General features: G+C 40.5%; 1 protein-coding gene and 1 pseudogene across 2 annotated transcripts in view; one reads left to right on the plus strand and one right to left on the minus strand.

Annotated features, from left to right (window-relative positions):
- The window catches only part of PNPLA4 (patatin like domain 4, phospholipase and triacylglycerol lipase), a 180617-nt gene that overhangs the window by 135410 nt on the left and 28641 nt on the right, over positions 1 to 16566 (plus strand). Inside the window, exons 8-10 of one of the 2 annotated variants that reach the window (XR_013374661.1) lie at positions 6906 to 7092; positions 7846 to 8053; positions 13503 to 13606. The gene's annotated coding sequence lies outside the window, so the exon portion shown is untranslated. The remainder of the gene's footprint in view (positions 1 to 6905; positions 7093 to 7845; positions 8054 to 13502; positions 13607 to 16566) is intronic. The other variant, XR_013374662.1, reaches the window with a different exon arrangement.
- Positions 14360 to 14513, minus strand: LOC144309351 (U4 spliceosomal RNA; annotated as a pseudogene).

Genomic DNA, 16566 nt, shown 5'->3' on the forward strand with positions numbered 1-16566 from the left:
TCTGCAGCATACACCTTTTCTAGTCAACTTTCGGTATTGTTATTTTTCATCTATGAACAATATGAAATGATCCTCCTTTCAAAACGACAGCTAGAAAAATCCTTAAAGAGCTGGTATTCTTTAAAAAATGGGGTTAAATTGGGACGCCTGGGTGGCTCAGCAGTTGAGCGCCTCCCTTTGGCCCAGGGTGTGATCCTGGAGTCCCGGGATCGAGTCCCGCGTCGGGCTCCCTGAATGGGTCCTGCTTTTCCCTCTGCCTGTGTCTCTGCCTCTCTCTCTGTATCTCTCATGAATAAATAAACAAAATATTTTTTAAATGGGGTTAAATTTACAAAATTAATTGTGTAATGATTAGTCCCCAAATTAGTGAGATAAAGTTATTTCGCTAAGATAATCACCACATTTTAAGGGCATATACTCTGTGCAAATAAAGTGCCCTCAGGACAAGACAGCCAATATAAATAAGTGTACCAGTGAGTAAGGAAGTTGTTTTTATATATTCTGAAATTCTGTAAAAAGAAAGGAACAGAGTGAAAACTTATGGAGTGATTGGTATGGCTACTTCAGATAAAGCAGGAAATAATGCAATGGCGCTCAGACACGTCAATACTGACATTGATTATATCCTTATATCACAACATATATGAGGATTGCTATGATTTATCCCTTACATTGAAAAGGAGTAAACAATAAACAACCAGGAAAAAAAAAACAATAAACAATCAGAAAATTGGACAAAATGTGTGAAACAATTGCCTTCAGATATTGTACAATGGTCAGCACAGGAATGTGATCAGTGATAGAAGAAAATAGTAAGGTGAGTCTAACAATTGCCCTAACTTTGTGCCCAGAGGAACATTTTAGGCTGTAAAAGCAGAGGAGGCAATCTAGCTGGAAGACGCAGACCAAATTTAGAGAGGCTCTGTTGGCAACAACAGGCAGGCTGAGTTCCAGAAAGTATGGCACTCGTGAGTAAAAGCATCCTAAAACTCCTACCACAGGGGGCTCCTGCCTAGCTCAGTTGGTAGAGCATACTGACTCTTTTGTGTTTTTCTTTAAGATTTTATTTATTTAATCGACAGGGAGAGAGAGTAGAAGCTGGGGGAGCAGCAGGCAGAGGGAGAAGCAGGCTTCCTTGGTGAGCAGGGAGCCTGATGTGGGGCTTGATCCCAGGACTTCAGGATCATGATCTTACTCAAAGGCAGATGCTTAACCCAAGCCACCCGAGCCCCTCAGTAAAACATACTGAGTGTTGATCATGGGGTCATGAGTTCAAGCCTCACTTTGGAGGAAGAGTTTGCTTTAAAAAAAAAAGTTTTTAAAATAAAAAAATTAATAAAGACGTAAAACTCACTCCTACAAGAGATGCATCTTAGGGAAAATACATTGAGAAGAATCTTGGACACAAAATATAGTTATCGATATTGGGGAACACAAAAAAATCAAGGAGATTTATTTAGAAAGATAATGTAGCTGGCCAAAATTATAAACTGCCCAACACACTTTGTGTCGGCTGGTCCAGATATAAAGTCCTGGGAGGGAACATCCAAATGGCTAATATTAGGTCCTGGTTCTCATATTGATCAGGTCAGGGAGAGCCAGAACATGAGCTTGCAGCTTTGAAAGTAAATAGCTCAGTCTTCCCTGAAACCTCATAACTAAGTCCCCCCAAACCCACCAGAGGTGTCAGGTGTCAAGTGGGCAAATGATTTACTTTAGATCAGTGTTTCTCATCTCTTGTTGGGAGGGTGTGTTGCTAATGTTCTTCCTAAAACGCCTTTTCAAACTTCATTTTCCCACTCAAATGACATATAATTTTAATACCACCTCTATCTATGTATGCATTTAACTTTTATATGCTTAGATAATCTATGTATATCTGTGCTTTATAAATACAAAGAGCAGGATTTGTTCCTCCCCAAGAATTTTTTTGTTTTTCTTGGATGTAAGATCTCCCACTGAGAATATTTGCTCTAGAACAGCACTATCCAATGTAACTTTCTGTAATGAAGGCAACACTTTGTAATATATGGTACCCAGTTATTTCCTGTGGCTAGGGGACTGTTTTAACTGTAATTAATTTAAATGGGTACAAATGGCTGGTAGTTACCATATTGGATAACAAAGTTCTAGACAGGTAAGAAGAAAATAATTAGAACTCCCCAAGGAGTAGCTCATGAAGATCCTGAAGAAGCATATATGAAAGCCATGGTACTCAGTCAGGGGTGATTTTACTCTATCCCCACCCATTTCGGGGGACAACTAGCAAATTCTGAGGACATTTTGGTTTGTCACAAGTGGGGCAGGTGCTAGGGTGCTAATGGCATCCCATCAGTAGAAATCAGGAAAGCTGGTGAACACATTATAATGCATCAGACAAGCTCCTCCTACCCCCGCAAAGAATTACTGAGCCCCCACATGAACAGTGTCAGGTTGAGAAACTGTGGTAAAGGCAGACTAGCTGAAACTAGAGCTTGGGATTGCAGCCTCTCCAAACACCTCCTTGCAGTTGGGAAAGCACAGGACCAAAAGGCTCACTTCCTGCCATGATTCCTGAAGCAGAAAGAAGCTGCTGGGCTCAATGAGGGTGTGTGTATATCAAAACTGTCTCTTGGGATTTGCATCAGGCTCAGGTAAAATGTCTGCTTACCCCTTCCCTTAGAGCCTAAACAACAGAGAGTAAAATGCATGCTTCTGAAATCTCCTGATGCATGCCCATCCAACTGAGGTGCACTAGTCACGTTACTAATGCGGGGGAGTAGTCCCACGGTAGTCTATTTGGCTTCCAGTAGGATTAAAAATATCATAAATACGGTTTCCATGCCAGTTTGGAGAATTGGCTCAGAAGATGGGAATTACTGGTAAACCATCTGTGGTTCAGCAAGAAAAATCTACATTTTCTAGTGAGATTTTGGGTGATGTAAACCATGTAGGGAAGTGTGACAGGGCATGTTCACAAATATTTGTATCTGTATTCCAGGCCAACAGCAATCCTATAGGAGTGGGGCAAAGAGCTCTAGGATTTCTTGGAGCAGCACAGTCAAACCTGTACAATATAACAGAGAGGAAAGCTAATCTGGCCAAATAGCTTACAAGTGGCCACTGTAAAACTATTCTGTGATTCTGTTAGTTAGTTTCTTCATCTCTATTTTGTTTTTGTTGTATGAGTTAGGTTAAGCGTTGCCACCATGAAAAATCCATGGCATATAGTATTTCAGGAAAAGTGAGCGAGGGAGGAAATGCCTAGACAAAAGAAAATGATATTACCAAAAAGTTTGAGTGTCTGACAGAGGAATCTTACACATACTAGATCAACAGTTTCATACGGAGGGGGGGTGGTGCTCTGTGCCCCTGAGGACACCCAGAATAAAGATTTACACTGAAACTCAGTGCCCTGGGGACTAAAGATTGGGAAAACCCAATCTGGTGATACATGCTAAGTGGTGAAAATGTGTTCCCTTTGGAAACTTTTAACCATCTCTGTTTCTGGTTTAAATTATATATATAAATTATATGTAAATAATATATTTATTATATATATTATATATAATATACTTATATATTATATCATATATTGTATATTTTTATATATTTATATTTAATTATATTTAAATATTTTACTTAATATAATATATATATTTATATATAAATTTATATATTATGTATATATATATATATGTATATATATATATATACACACTCAGTGGCCTAGGGACTAAAATAACTATGTGTGTGTGTGTGTGTGTGTGTGTGTGTGTGTGTGTGTAATTTAAACCAGAAACAGAGATGGTTAAAAGTTTCCAAAGGGAACACATTTTCACCACTTAGCATGCATCACCAGATTGGGTTTTCCTGTTCAACATCATGACGATCACAAATACGATCCGAGCACTCAAATGCAGTGTCAGAAATTCACTCCACTTACTAAGGTTGTATTAATGCACGTTAGCCATCAACTCAGCTGCTGCCGAAAACCTCCTAGAGCAAAAGTATCACTCTTCTAATTCATTATGAAATGGTGCAAAACATTAAAATGGGGTTATTCTTTGCCAAAATGAAACCTCAAGACTTGCAGTGATGACCTACTTCTAAAAGGTGCTGGGGAAGGGGCCAGTTACTGGAAGAAATCAACGGCCTTCTGGGCTCCGTAGTGGGAGGAATTATCATCCGGAATCTAGAAATATGCAGGAGAAAACAGAACCTAGAGAGAAGCCTATGGGAGGCAAAGTCTTTAAAGATCGAGAGGTAAATGAGGGATAAAAAGAAAAGTCTTTGGCTGGAGAGAGTTGCTCATGCATTCTCTGTACTTTAAACTTTTTTATTATAAAGATCCATCACACTTTATGAGGAACTACAGAAGATTTTATAAAGTAAGAGAGAAAAAGGCCCCCACTGTCATTCTTTTTTTTTTTTTCTTTTTAAATCAATGAAATTATATACTACAATGAATGAGACAAGAAGGGTTACAAGAATGGGACGATACTGGAGGTCCTGTAAATCAGCACAACTCTTGAAGACACTCCTTTGGAAACACGTATCCAAATGCATAAAATCCTATGCCCTTTGATTCAGTGTTCATATTTGTAAGAATCCATCCTAAGCATAACCAAACTCTTGTGTAAGGTTTAGGAGTGTGCCAAAAATGACCAGCAAGTGATCGATCCAGAAATACTGGAGATGCAATATTAATTTCCTGGAATATGATTTGGACAATGTAGCCACTTGAAAGTGTTCGCCTTGGGTTAGGGGAGGAAGGTATTTCCCATCGCTGCCCCTCCAGTAACAGCATGCCCAGGGAGCATGTTTGCAAAGTATGGAGAGTGTGTCATCCTAGAACTTAGGTTTTTCTGAGCCCTCCAGGTAAAGAGTGAGATGGTGGATGCTGTGGGTGAGTTATCTGTACTTCCATGCAAAATCCAGTAGCCAGTGAATTAGAAGAGAGATAAAACACCCTTGAAGCTTGAGTACAAGGGCACAAGATTGACCTCTCTGATAGATTCTTCTGCACAGTCTCTATTCTCTGCTGGAACTCCAAGGAACCACACCGGCCACTTACAAGTCTGAATAAGTCCTGGGCCTTCTCAGACCTACAGAAGACACCTTCTAGCAAATAAGCAGGGAAGGGTCACCACAGTCTCCACCTCACTCAGACCCTGATATAAGAAAAGGAAAGTCTTGCTGGTCCTCCAAAGCTACCTGAGTTAGCCACAGGCTGCCACAAATAAGGGTTGAGACATCACATCTTGCAAGCAAGGAAGAAGAGAGTGAACATTCCTTTGAGAGGGAGCAGCTACCCTTCCTTCAAGCAAGGAAGAAGGAAGTGTGTTTCATTTATGGGGGTCATGCCATCTATAGAATAAGGCTGAGCCTCATATCTGGAGCCCATTGTACCTAATCCATAAAATAATGGACAATACAAGAGAAAAAAATTGACAAGTTTTAAGAATTTTTCTTTTAAGTTATAATTAGGAATCCACATTGGCTGCCTGGATCTAAAATGATGAGTTCCGCCCCCGCGGGATTGGGGTCCAGGCAGGCTCGGTGCCCCCCGCCCCCAGCCCCCCGGTAAAAAATAAATAAATAAATAAAATGATGAGTTCCTAAACAAGCAAAAACAAGTAAACCCAGAAAGAGAAGGATACCATGGAAAACTGAATAGCCTTGTGCAAGAAATTCTAACAGGAAAAAAAAAAAAGAAATATTAAAAGCAGAAGTACAGGTGAGAGATGTGGAAGACAAAGCCCGAAGACGGGAGTGTATCCACCAATACATAGAATATGCCCATAAATATGTGTGAGGATATTATTATATTATTCACACAAGTCCTATTGTGCTATAATACCCGTCTGCTTCCTGCAGCTTCTACCACTGTGCTCGAAGAGTCAGCAACACTCCAGTAGAACAAACTCTAGAAAATCAATTTATGAAAAGAGTTAAGAGCGTTGACCCTGATTCTTGACTCCGGGGTTGAAATTCCAGTTCGCCCACTTGCCCCCTGTGAATTCCTTGACTTCTATATACTTCACTTATCTGTTTTGTAAAAGAAGCACAAAGTATCTATCACTGGCTTTATTGGGTGAATATAAGGATCGCACACCTTAAAACGCAGAACAAAGTAGAATGTTACCCAGGATGCTAATGCTACGTAATTAGAAACTGATGCTTTTTAACAACAGCCCCATATTTTATAGAAGGCACGGAACAGCTGCCCTATTACACACACACAGAAGCTTTCGTTCCCTCGCTGTAGCAAGCTTCCTTAGATGTTAAGATCTTTGTTCATTTCTTCAAATGCCTAACAACTTATAATTTGCATACTTGGTGTCAAGTTCATTAACCTTGAAGAAATGTGAAATATTTAAAGCAGGTTTTGAGACTTGATGTACACAAGTAGGTTACCTGTCTGATTACATGTAATGGTGGCGATGATGACATTCATGAATAATAACCTATATCAAGCTCTCTTGAGGCATTATCCACTTCAGGCTGAAATCCATTTCAGATGGCACCTTCCATGAAGTGAAGCTCTTCTGAAGCTCTTCAGAGAACACACATCATAGTTGTGTTTAAAATGAAAAGGAAATTCCCTTCCATCCTAGTACCTTTTAAAACATTGGTGTCTTTTTTTGAAGATTTTATTTGAGAGTAAGAGAGCATGAGCAGAGGGGAGGGGCGGAGGGAGAGGAAGAAGCAGACTCTCTGCTGAGCAGGGAGCCGGACATGGGGCTGGATCCCAAGATCCCAGGATCATGACCTGAGCTCAAGGCAGACGCTTAATCAACTGAGCCCCCCAGGCACTATAAACACAGTTGTATCTTGTATGTAATTGTACATATTTGTGCATATTAACTGATTTTCTGTATTAAACTTTCTATAACGGTATGTATTATGTTTCTCTCTCACAGTGTCTTTAGCTCCGAAGAGAGTGGTTTGCTCCCAAAAGAGAGGGAGAATAATCATAGCCAATACCCATCATCGTAATAGGCTGGCACAGTAGTGGTGATCACAAGAGAATATACTTCCTAAGAGGTCCTGAGCTGGTGTCAGATAGATATTCACAGCCCTTAGATGTGTTCACTTGCGGAGCACAAGGTAAAAAAAAAAAAAAAAATCATTTGCAAGTATTAAAAAAAAAATCACATTAACAGCCCGAATTTGCTATTGCTGGTCTTGGAAGGTCACTTAAAGATGTGGCAATATCTGGACTTCTGTGGCCTGGAGGTCAGAGGTTGGAGCTGATGGGTAGCTGCTGCTCCCTCTCAAAGGAATGTTCACTCTCTGGTTCACCAAAACGTCCCTCAGTTCTGCTATCTGGAGCCATGCCCGCTGGCATCGGAGATGAAATCTCCTGCGTCAGGGTGTATCCAGCATTTCACTGAGGGCTTCACATTCATTATTTCATTTAAGACACAAAATTCTATAGAGGAATGCCCTTCTTTCCTCCCTCCCTCCCTCCCTCTGTTTATAAAAAGGGTGAGGGGAAGGGGAGCAGAGACAGAGAGAAGAGAGTCTTTTTTTTTTTTTTTTTTTTTTGAGAAGAGAGTCTTAATTAAGTAGGCTCCATGCCCACCACATGAGCCCAACCCTGGGCTCGATCTCAGGACCCTGAGATCATGATCTGAGCCGAAATCAAAAGTCATACACTTAACCGACTACACCACTAGATGCCCCTGAATGTTTTTTTAATATTTTTTAAAAAAGATTTTACTTATTTATTCATGGGAGGTACACAGAGAGAGGCAGAGACACACAGGCAGAGGGAGAGGCAGGCTCCAGAGACTGAGATGCCTGTTGCACCAGCTCAGTGACTTCATCCATGACCCGAATCTCACTCCTTCCTTGCAGGAGCCTGCGAGGTGACACAGCTCCCAGACAGACTCCTGCCTCCATCTGCTCTGGAACCATCAACATAACATATTTAACAAGAACTATGAGGTCCTACCACGTGCCGGGCACCATTTTGGCTCTGTGGACACAAGAGAAAACAACACAGACGTGATCCTGGGCCGTGTGAGTCACAAGGGATGTAGAGAGACACAACATAACCGGATGAGTAAGTACAAATTATGTCATCACACACTGTGATTAGCACTAAAATATTAGTAATGATAAAGCAGGATGTGAGATAAGCAGGATGAGGAGAGGGATATAAGGAACACAACCACCTCCCCATGATTATGTCTAACCTAATCTTCCCCTCTCGCCTCTCCATACAAACGTGTCCAGAAGGCTTATCTATTTTGTTGTACTTTTAGTTTTTTTCAATAACAAATATATATATATATAATTTTAAAAAAATTAGTTTTCTTCTCCATCCTAATGTTGTAGCATCCAAAAAGAATCTAGTCTACCTTGTTCCTTACCGTAGGCTCTCAAGAGCTGTTAGAGCTCCAATGTAAATATTTTTCATGCTGCGCACACACTAGGTCATTTGTTCTTTTGGTTATAGGGTTTCAGTCAAAGTGCCTGGAGTTCTCTTTTCTTTGGACAGGACACATTTATTTATATGTGTTAAAACTTTCAGGAAACATGTGCTGGGAACCTGCAGCTCCATCCCAATGGAATGTGTGGCAAAACCAAAGTGCATAAACCTCTATCCTTTCCTTCCAACACTTCAGTAAATAGGGGAGACCTAGGTGTAAACAAGTAATTTAGAAAGTGTCATCCATGCCACTTCTGATATTCAGTCAACAGCAGTGATCGGAGAACACCATCTCCTCCTCCAGAGTAACAGAAAGCTATGTTATGTGCTCACCCAATCCTTCCATAACAACCCTGGGCAGGATTCTTTCTTTTTTTATTGAGAAGTGGGACATTGAAATATGTATTAGGATACTTCTGATTTCGAGAAGCAGACAATTATTTTTGTTACTTGAAGCACTAAATAGGAATTTGAATGTGGATTAAGTTTCTCACTAACTGTTGGAAAAACACCCCAAAGCCCAGGCACAAGGGCAACTGCAAAGACCGCACCTAAAGAAGATGTAGCCACAAACCCCGTAAACAGTCCAAAAGTGCCCATTTCTGTGACTCCACTCCAGATTTCAGTCTGTTGATGAATCTGACAAAGGTCCAACCTGAATTGGCCATGTGATCTTGAATCAATCAACTATAACCAACAACAGAGCAAGTGCTCATCAATTTGGGGTTGAGCAGATGGGCCAACCTCTCAAAATTACCATTTGCAGAGAAGGAGGAAGAAGTTGTAGAAGGACATGTTCAAAGGCAGCTCACCTCCTCCTTTTGTAACAACCTATGTGCGCAATAGTGAAAGTGGGATTGAGGGAAAGCAAAGAAGGTCGGAGACATTTACTTGGAAGGCTGACTCCGTAATTGTCATCGAGCAGATGAAGGGTTATTATGGAGAGAACTGTGGCCAATTCTTCTTAATCTTCATAGAGCTAGAATGAATGGATGTAAGTGCCAACCAGGGAAAGTTAGGTTTGAGATTAGAAAGAATGTCTTGACAGTAAAAGTTATTAAGCATTAACCAAAGACTGTTGGTCATAAAAGGCATTAGAAGAGATCCAATCTTCATTTTAAAAATCACTTAAGTTACCATTTCTTTTATATAAAATTGATTGTTTTAAGAAGGTGTTAAGATAGAAAAAGAATTACCAGAAGAAACAAACAATTTTTACAGTAAAATTTGAGACCTGGGGATTAAGCAATCTCACAGCAACCAAAGAATGATAAATAATAGATAAGATCAGTTTAAGGTCAACTATTTTCTGGTCAAATATATACACTGGAAAGATAATGAAGGTCACTACAGTTTATTACTTTATGTTTTGAGTGCCGTGTCACGAGACTTTCCCTGGACAAGAACACCATTTTAATGAAGTGCTCTGGGTAATTATAATCACTTGGATGAGTTTCAAGTTAGCTACTCCATATTCCAAAACTGTGTCCTTATCAGAAGACCCTAAATTTGTTCTCGCCAGCTTGAAACACCAGGGGCAAAATAGAGTATCGCCAGAGTTGTCACAAATTTATTAGACAGGTATTTGTGGTGTATCCTAAGAAATCTTAGGTGTAAAGCACCCATGCAAGATGTAGAGAATTGGAAATGTGGGAACTTCTTGATGGAAAAGTGCAAAGTGCCAGTTGTAGGTAGGTAGGTAATGACACATACAATGTCAGTGTAAATGCTTGAGAGGAAACATCCCAATTTTTCCTTATATTATCATCCACCTTCTATCCATAGCAGTACTGGGTATTCAGTTAGATTTTTTTTTTTTTTCACTCACAAACCTTTACACCCATCAGCTGTTAACTCACTTTACAAAGTAAACGTTCAGTTTCAAGTGTTGAAGCAAGAACTGTCCGGGATACCAAGTGTTATTCTACGTGCGTTTATTTATATCACAGTGGAGAAAATCGGGTGGATGAAGCAGTATTGGAATTATTGAAATAGCTCCATCAGTTTCCACATTGTGTTCTTTACATGTAAGTCTGTAAATGGCAATGCCTCCTTGAATGCTCCCCTCCAAAAAAGCACAAGGCACACATTCACCATTTTGAGTGTTTGGTTGTTCTTGCTGCTTTCGTTGTGCTGCTGTTAGGAAAACGGAGGAAGCTCTTTTTTGTCTTATCGTTAGGACCAAGTAAAAGAAAGTGCATGTGCAACAAAATAATCAGGGACTAGTTAAAAAGGTACAAAGCAGAATGAAACACAGACACACATACACACATAATGTGTTCTTTCATTCAAAAATATCTATGCATTGGGGCTCCTGGGTGGCTCAGTAGGGTAAGTGGCTGCCTTTGGCTCAGATCGTGATCCCAGGGTCCTGAGACTGAGTCCCAAGTCAGGCTCCCTGCTCAGTGGGAAGTCTGCTTCTCCCTCTGCCCCTTTGCCTTCATGTGCTCTCTCTCTCAAATAAATGAATGAAATCGTTAAAAAGATACGTGTATGCATTGATTAACTCCAGTGTACTAAGGGCTTTACAAGTTAAAATTAGAAGCAAAGAGACAATTAAAATATAATGTACATTTTTATTTTAATTAAGGAAGTTCAGTATGATGTTAAAACCCAGACTTTGTAGCACAGTGACCCAGTTTGTGCATGTCATCTCTTTCCTGATGGCCCTGACTGCTGCATGCAGTGTGTTCTCTAATTACCTACACCCAGAAAATGGTTTTACAGTCTACTTCTGGGGTCACGTCACATTCAGACAAGTCTCCTGCTATGCTCTGCATGAAATGGAGTCTGAGAGGCAGATTTTCCCTTGCGCTCTCAAACATTCAAGGCATTTATTTTTTAACATTATTGTTGCTATTGACTTTTAAAATAATTTTACATCTTATTTATCAAGAACATTAGCTTCAGATCCAAGGGAAATCCTAAACGATGGCTGTCTAGATCCTGCAGTCCAGGGTTAAAACAGTGAGCAGCGTCCTTCCATCTGTGTGGGCAGCAAGAGGTGTTGGGCCACTTTTCCCCGAAAGCCTGCCAACAGCTGAACTGGCCTAGGGATGCAGAATCATAGGGGATTTTGAGTGTTTTCTTGATGAACGAAATAAACTCAGTCAACTTTTAGGAACTGCAGCTTGAAATCATATCTTTGAAACCCAGATAGAAAATTATTGATCTCATTTGTGTGGTCCACAGAATCAGAACAGGATACAGTTAATAAATGTGCAGCCTACTTTTTCAACAACAGATACTTGTAACTGAACACCAGATAACACCACGGCTGTGTGACAGAGCAAAGCAGTGGATAATGTGTGTGCGTGTTGGGGGGAGGGGGTTGGGGAGTAGTGTTAAATGGTAATGCAAAGGTTGAATTGAATCTCATAAAACTCAGGGCAAAATTCCACTTATTGTGTAGAATCACCAGTTAAGTGAACAACAACCTGGGACTCCTTCAAATGCACTTATCCACTGAGTGTTAATTTGAAAGTTACTCAACAGTAGTACTAGCACTCAGTGGTATGTTCACTGGTTCAGGTGAGGGTCCTGCTTCTCAGTCACAGGCACTGTCTCATTTTGACTCCCCCAAAAGCAAATCCACTTCCCCAGGCAAGGATTAAGATGCACAACATTTAATTGAGAGGTGGTTCTCCCTCAGAAGGACATGGATTTGGGAGACAGGGGAAAGAGAAAAGTCAATAAATCTTGTGTTAAGTGAGTAACCTTGTGGAGAATAGGAGCTCAGTCCTCCAAGAAACTGTAGAGCAGCTCTCAAAGTTGTCCAACAAAGGGGTCAAGAAGCTGGGATTTTTTTTTTTTTTTGATAGAGCACATGCACGAAAGCAAGGGGGTAAGGTAGGGCAGAGGGAGAGGGAGAGAGGGAATCTGAAGCAGGCTCCACGTCCATAACAGAGCCCTGAGCTCATGACCTGAGCTGAAATTAAAACACAGACGCTTAACCATCTGAGCCCTCTGGGGGCCCAGAAGCTAGGACATTTCATAGCCACTCCAGCCCTGGCTAGTTGAGGGTCACTGGCAAAGTAGCTGCCCAGTGGTATCAGTCTGCATCTTCCTAGAGTCAGAGAGTGCTCACCAGAGTGCCCTGTGAGGACGGTGTGAACAGGGTGTCCCATCATAGAGTTAGAGCTCCACCTAGACTAGCAGGAGGTCCACTGTTGTCAATATCTCATCCCAAAAACTCAACCAATGCTTTGTCCAAAACTGTCAGTGGAGCTTGCACAATCAAATGGTATCCTTCCCAACCAACACATTCATGGACATGGGACTCCTCCTGGTATCCACACGGTGTCAGGTACAACATTGCTTCCCCCAGAGTTCAGGATTTTACTTAAAATGGTGTGATTTCCTTCTTTTACATCTTTCAGAGGGTGACATTCCTTCCTGTCCCCCCAAATTACCCCCCAAATTGTCTAGGTTGACTGGCTGAGGGGGGAGCGGTACCACATTGGCCACCCACTGAACCACATATATCCAATTGGATGAATTCATTCAACCTGAGATTGTAATATTTAATTTATGTTGGAGTCTGTCTACAATGCACAACCGCTTCAAGACTCAAAGGGAAGCGATAGGAGTGTGAAGTACTTTCTGTTTAGGGCTTGGTGCATGTCTATATGTGCAAGTGGAGGCCCATGGGAGGTCTACTTAAAAACAGAACCCATCCGTCACGGGAAAAAAGAGTTCTGTTAGACTTTTCCTGTCCTTGAGTAAGTCTTTCTAGAAAAAATGGCGATACGTGGAAATTGTCCCAAACGTGAAGAGCTAAAGTGGATACCCATTTGGCACCTTCCCATCTGTATAGCCAAAACCAACCAACCAACCAGCCAACCAACCAGCCAACCAACCAACCTTGGCCCAATGCCTGAGTGTTGGCTCTACATTTCAGAATACATCTATTAATGAAGTGAACACTTCATCAAATATTTTATCCCATGTGCAGAAACCAACCAAACAAAACCCTTCACAGCCCTCAGACCTGTTCTTCGAAAGTCAAGTGAGAGGAAAATTATCTTCCTCACATAGCTTTGCTGCCTATGAAAATAACATCTTGTTTGTTCTGGCCTAGGTGTCATGCTGATTATGGTCAAAGCTCTCCAGACTCCCTGAATTTTTGGCAAAATCAACCCTCACTCAGGATAAATTTTCTTAGGAGCCGCTCTGAGATACATAGTAACTCATTGCTATTTTAATTGTTAATAAAATGAAAAGTTAATTCTGGTTGCTGAGAGTGTCCTCACACGAAATAATTATCTCTGGCTACATCTGCAGGCTCTGTCAAAAGACAGACTTTTCAGGCATACTTAAGAGACGGAGTGAGCTAAATGCATAGAACACCATTCTATTCACACATCTGCTCTTTCTTATCACCTACATTATTGAATGTGACCTGTTTGGGCCACTTTAATAATGGCACTTTTCCAAGATCCAGGGAAGAATTTCCATTTTAGAATTGCAAATGGAACGTAGTAAAATTCAACAGTAGCAACTCCAAACTTGAGAAGTTCATCAATATTTATGCAGCTGGATTACAGTCATTTACGGATGATGCAATCAGCGTTTGAAGCTATCTTGTGGGAGTTAATTTTAAAGTTTAAATGTATGCTGCAGTCATGTTTGGGTATTTAATTGTCTGTTACCTGGGTCTAAATGCCAGAGTTACAGCCACATTGAAAAATGCATATTGAAATAATCAGCTTCCATTTATTTCATCTTATATTCACACATTTAAGTGGTAAGTTAATTGAAAGTGTGTGCAGTTACCATATTTCACAATTTGGATATGTATGGCAAAATATAGCTTTAAAATGCATTTTGCTTAAGTAACATCAAACGTATCATTTGGAGAGTTTCAGAAACCTTGACAATTAAATCCAAGTGTTCTCTGTGGTGTCTGAACATGGCAGGTCTAGATTGCGATTGACTTACACAATTGTAGCATAATATTAAACTGGACTTAGAAGCTCACCCAATGGCTCTTAAAGATGAAATCCAAATAAATGAAGAATGTATTTCCAATGAGCAATAATCACGCCTCGGATAAACCTCATTGGCTACGATACTGCCACTGCGCAAAGCTGAAGAACGTATTTCCATGTTAATTATTAATATGTAAGAGGACAGCAGAAATATTTGTTTCTGTAGAGCCAGGCACAAAGTATAACAGACAATCAGTAAGCAGTTCATGCTCATTAAGTAGATAAGTGAGGCTGGTGAGCAATCTTTAAACCATGAATGATCTGAAGATCAGGGCTTGGGGTGACAATATCCAGAGCCATAAGTGTGCAGTCATGGGCATGACTCTATTATTCCATCATCTATGATGAAAAATGAGAACATTCTGCTGTCATCAGGAAGTCTTTGATGATATTTGAGAAGCATCCTGTGGCACTGCTAGGAAAAGACAGCAGATTTCCGGCAATGGCAGACTGAACGTTTTGTGGAGAACTTTATCAGTTTGGATCTGTTGGAAATCAGCTTTTCTCACAACATTGTGGGAAAATTTCCAGAAAATTATGCAAGAGCAATGTATTCATGGAATAGTCATACATTTTTTTAACAGCAGAATGAGCCTATCATTAAGTGAACCTAAATGATGCCCTTGTTTCATGAAAAATATTATCATCCTAATAAATAACCAAGCTGCCCTTTGGTGTTACTGAGTACCAGTTTAGTGATTCTTTTTTTTTTTTTTTTTAATATTTTATTTATTTATTCATGAGAGACACAGAGAGAGAGAGTCAGAGACACAGGCAGAGGGAGAAGCAGGCTCCATTCAGGGAGCCCGACATGGGACCCGATCCCGGGACCCCAGGATCACGCCCTGGGCCGAAGGCAGGTGCTAAAGCACTGAGCCACTTGGGGATCCCCCCAATGAGCCACTCGGGGATCCCCAGTTTAGTGATTCTTAATCATTATAAAGGGTCTGTATGTGTTATTTCATATGTACTTTATCTTTTGAAAACATGTTCTTGAATATTAGTATAAATAACTCCCAGATACGTGAGACAATGTAGACGTGTCTCTCTGATTTGTCCAGATGGGTAAGAAGGTCAGGAGAGCTGAATGCAGGATTGTAAGGTCACTTCTTCAAGTTAGGTGGTGGGTATAACCCAGAATGGGCACCCCTTCAAGTTACATACTGGGTATGACCCAGAACAGGCACCCGTTCAGGTTTCCTACTGGGTATGACCCAGAATAAGCACTTCTTCATGGCAAGTACCAGATATGATCCAAAATGGGTTTTTTGTCAAGTTCAATACTGTGTGACCCACAATGGCCTTGGTCAACTTGGACTCATTACCCACTGCCTGTTTTTATATAGCCCACAAGCTAAGACTGGGGTTTACATTTTTAAATCAGCATAAGTTAAATAAGTTAAAGGAAGCAGAATATCTCATGGCACATGAAAATTATATGAACTTCAAATTTTAGTGTCTATACATCAAGTTTTATTGAACATAGTCTTGCCTATTTGGTTACGCGTTCCCTGTGGCAAATTCCACGTCACGACAGGCAACCCAAGTAGTTACTAGAAGGACCACGAGGTCCCTAGAGCCAAAACTATTTAATTTCTGGTCCCATATGGAAAACATTTCCTGGGATCCCTGGGTGGCGCAGTGGTTTGGCACCTGCCTTTGGCCCAGGGCGCGATCCTGGAGACCCGGGATCAAATCCCACATCGGGCTCCTGGTGCATGGAGCCTGCTTCTCCCTCTGCCTGTGTCTCTGCCTCTCTCTCTCTCTCTCTCTGTGTGACTATCATAAAAAAAAAAAAATTTAGAAAAAAAAAAAAAGGAAAACATTTCCTGGTGTCTGGTCTGGAACTCTTCAATATACGAAGGTTAGATTAAGTTTTAAAAACTGTAAAATGATCTTCTTGTACTGTAAAACTATAAAGTGAGCTCTTTAATATTTTATAATACAAATATTTGAAAATGCTCAATAATACATGATTTGGATAAAGGAAATCCCAAGCCACTAAGAAGGACTAAGAAGGCAAAAGCCAAGAAGTTAGAGTGAATATTTACATGAAAAAAAAATAAGCTCAAGAATCTATAATTATATATAAACTTGGCCCTGAGCTCCAGGCACACTGGCTAAAAAAGAAGAAAGGAAACTTCATCTCAATTT

The sequence above is a fragment of the Canis aureus genome, chromosome X, assembly GCF_053574225.1.
Source record: "Canis aureus isolate CA01 chromosome X, VMU_Caureus_v.1.0, whole genome shotgun sequence".
Taxonomy (NCBI): domain Eukaryota; kingdom Metazoa; phylum Chordata; class Mammalia; order Carnivora; family Canidae; genus Canis; species Canis aureus.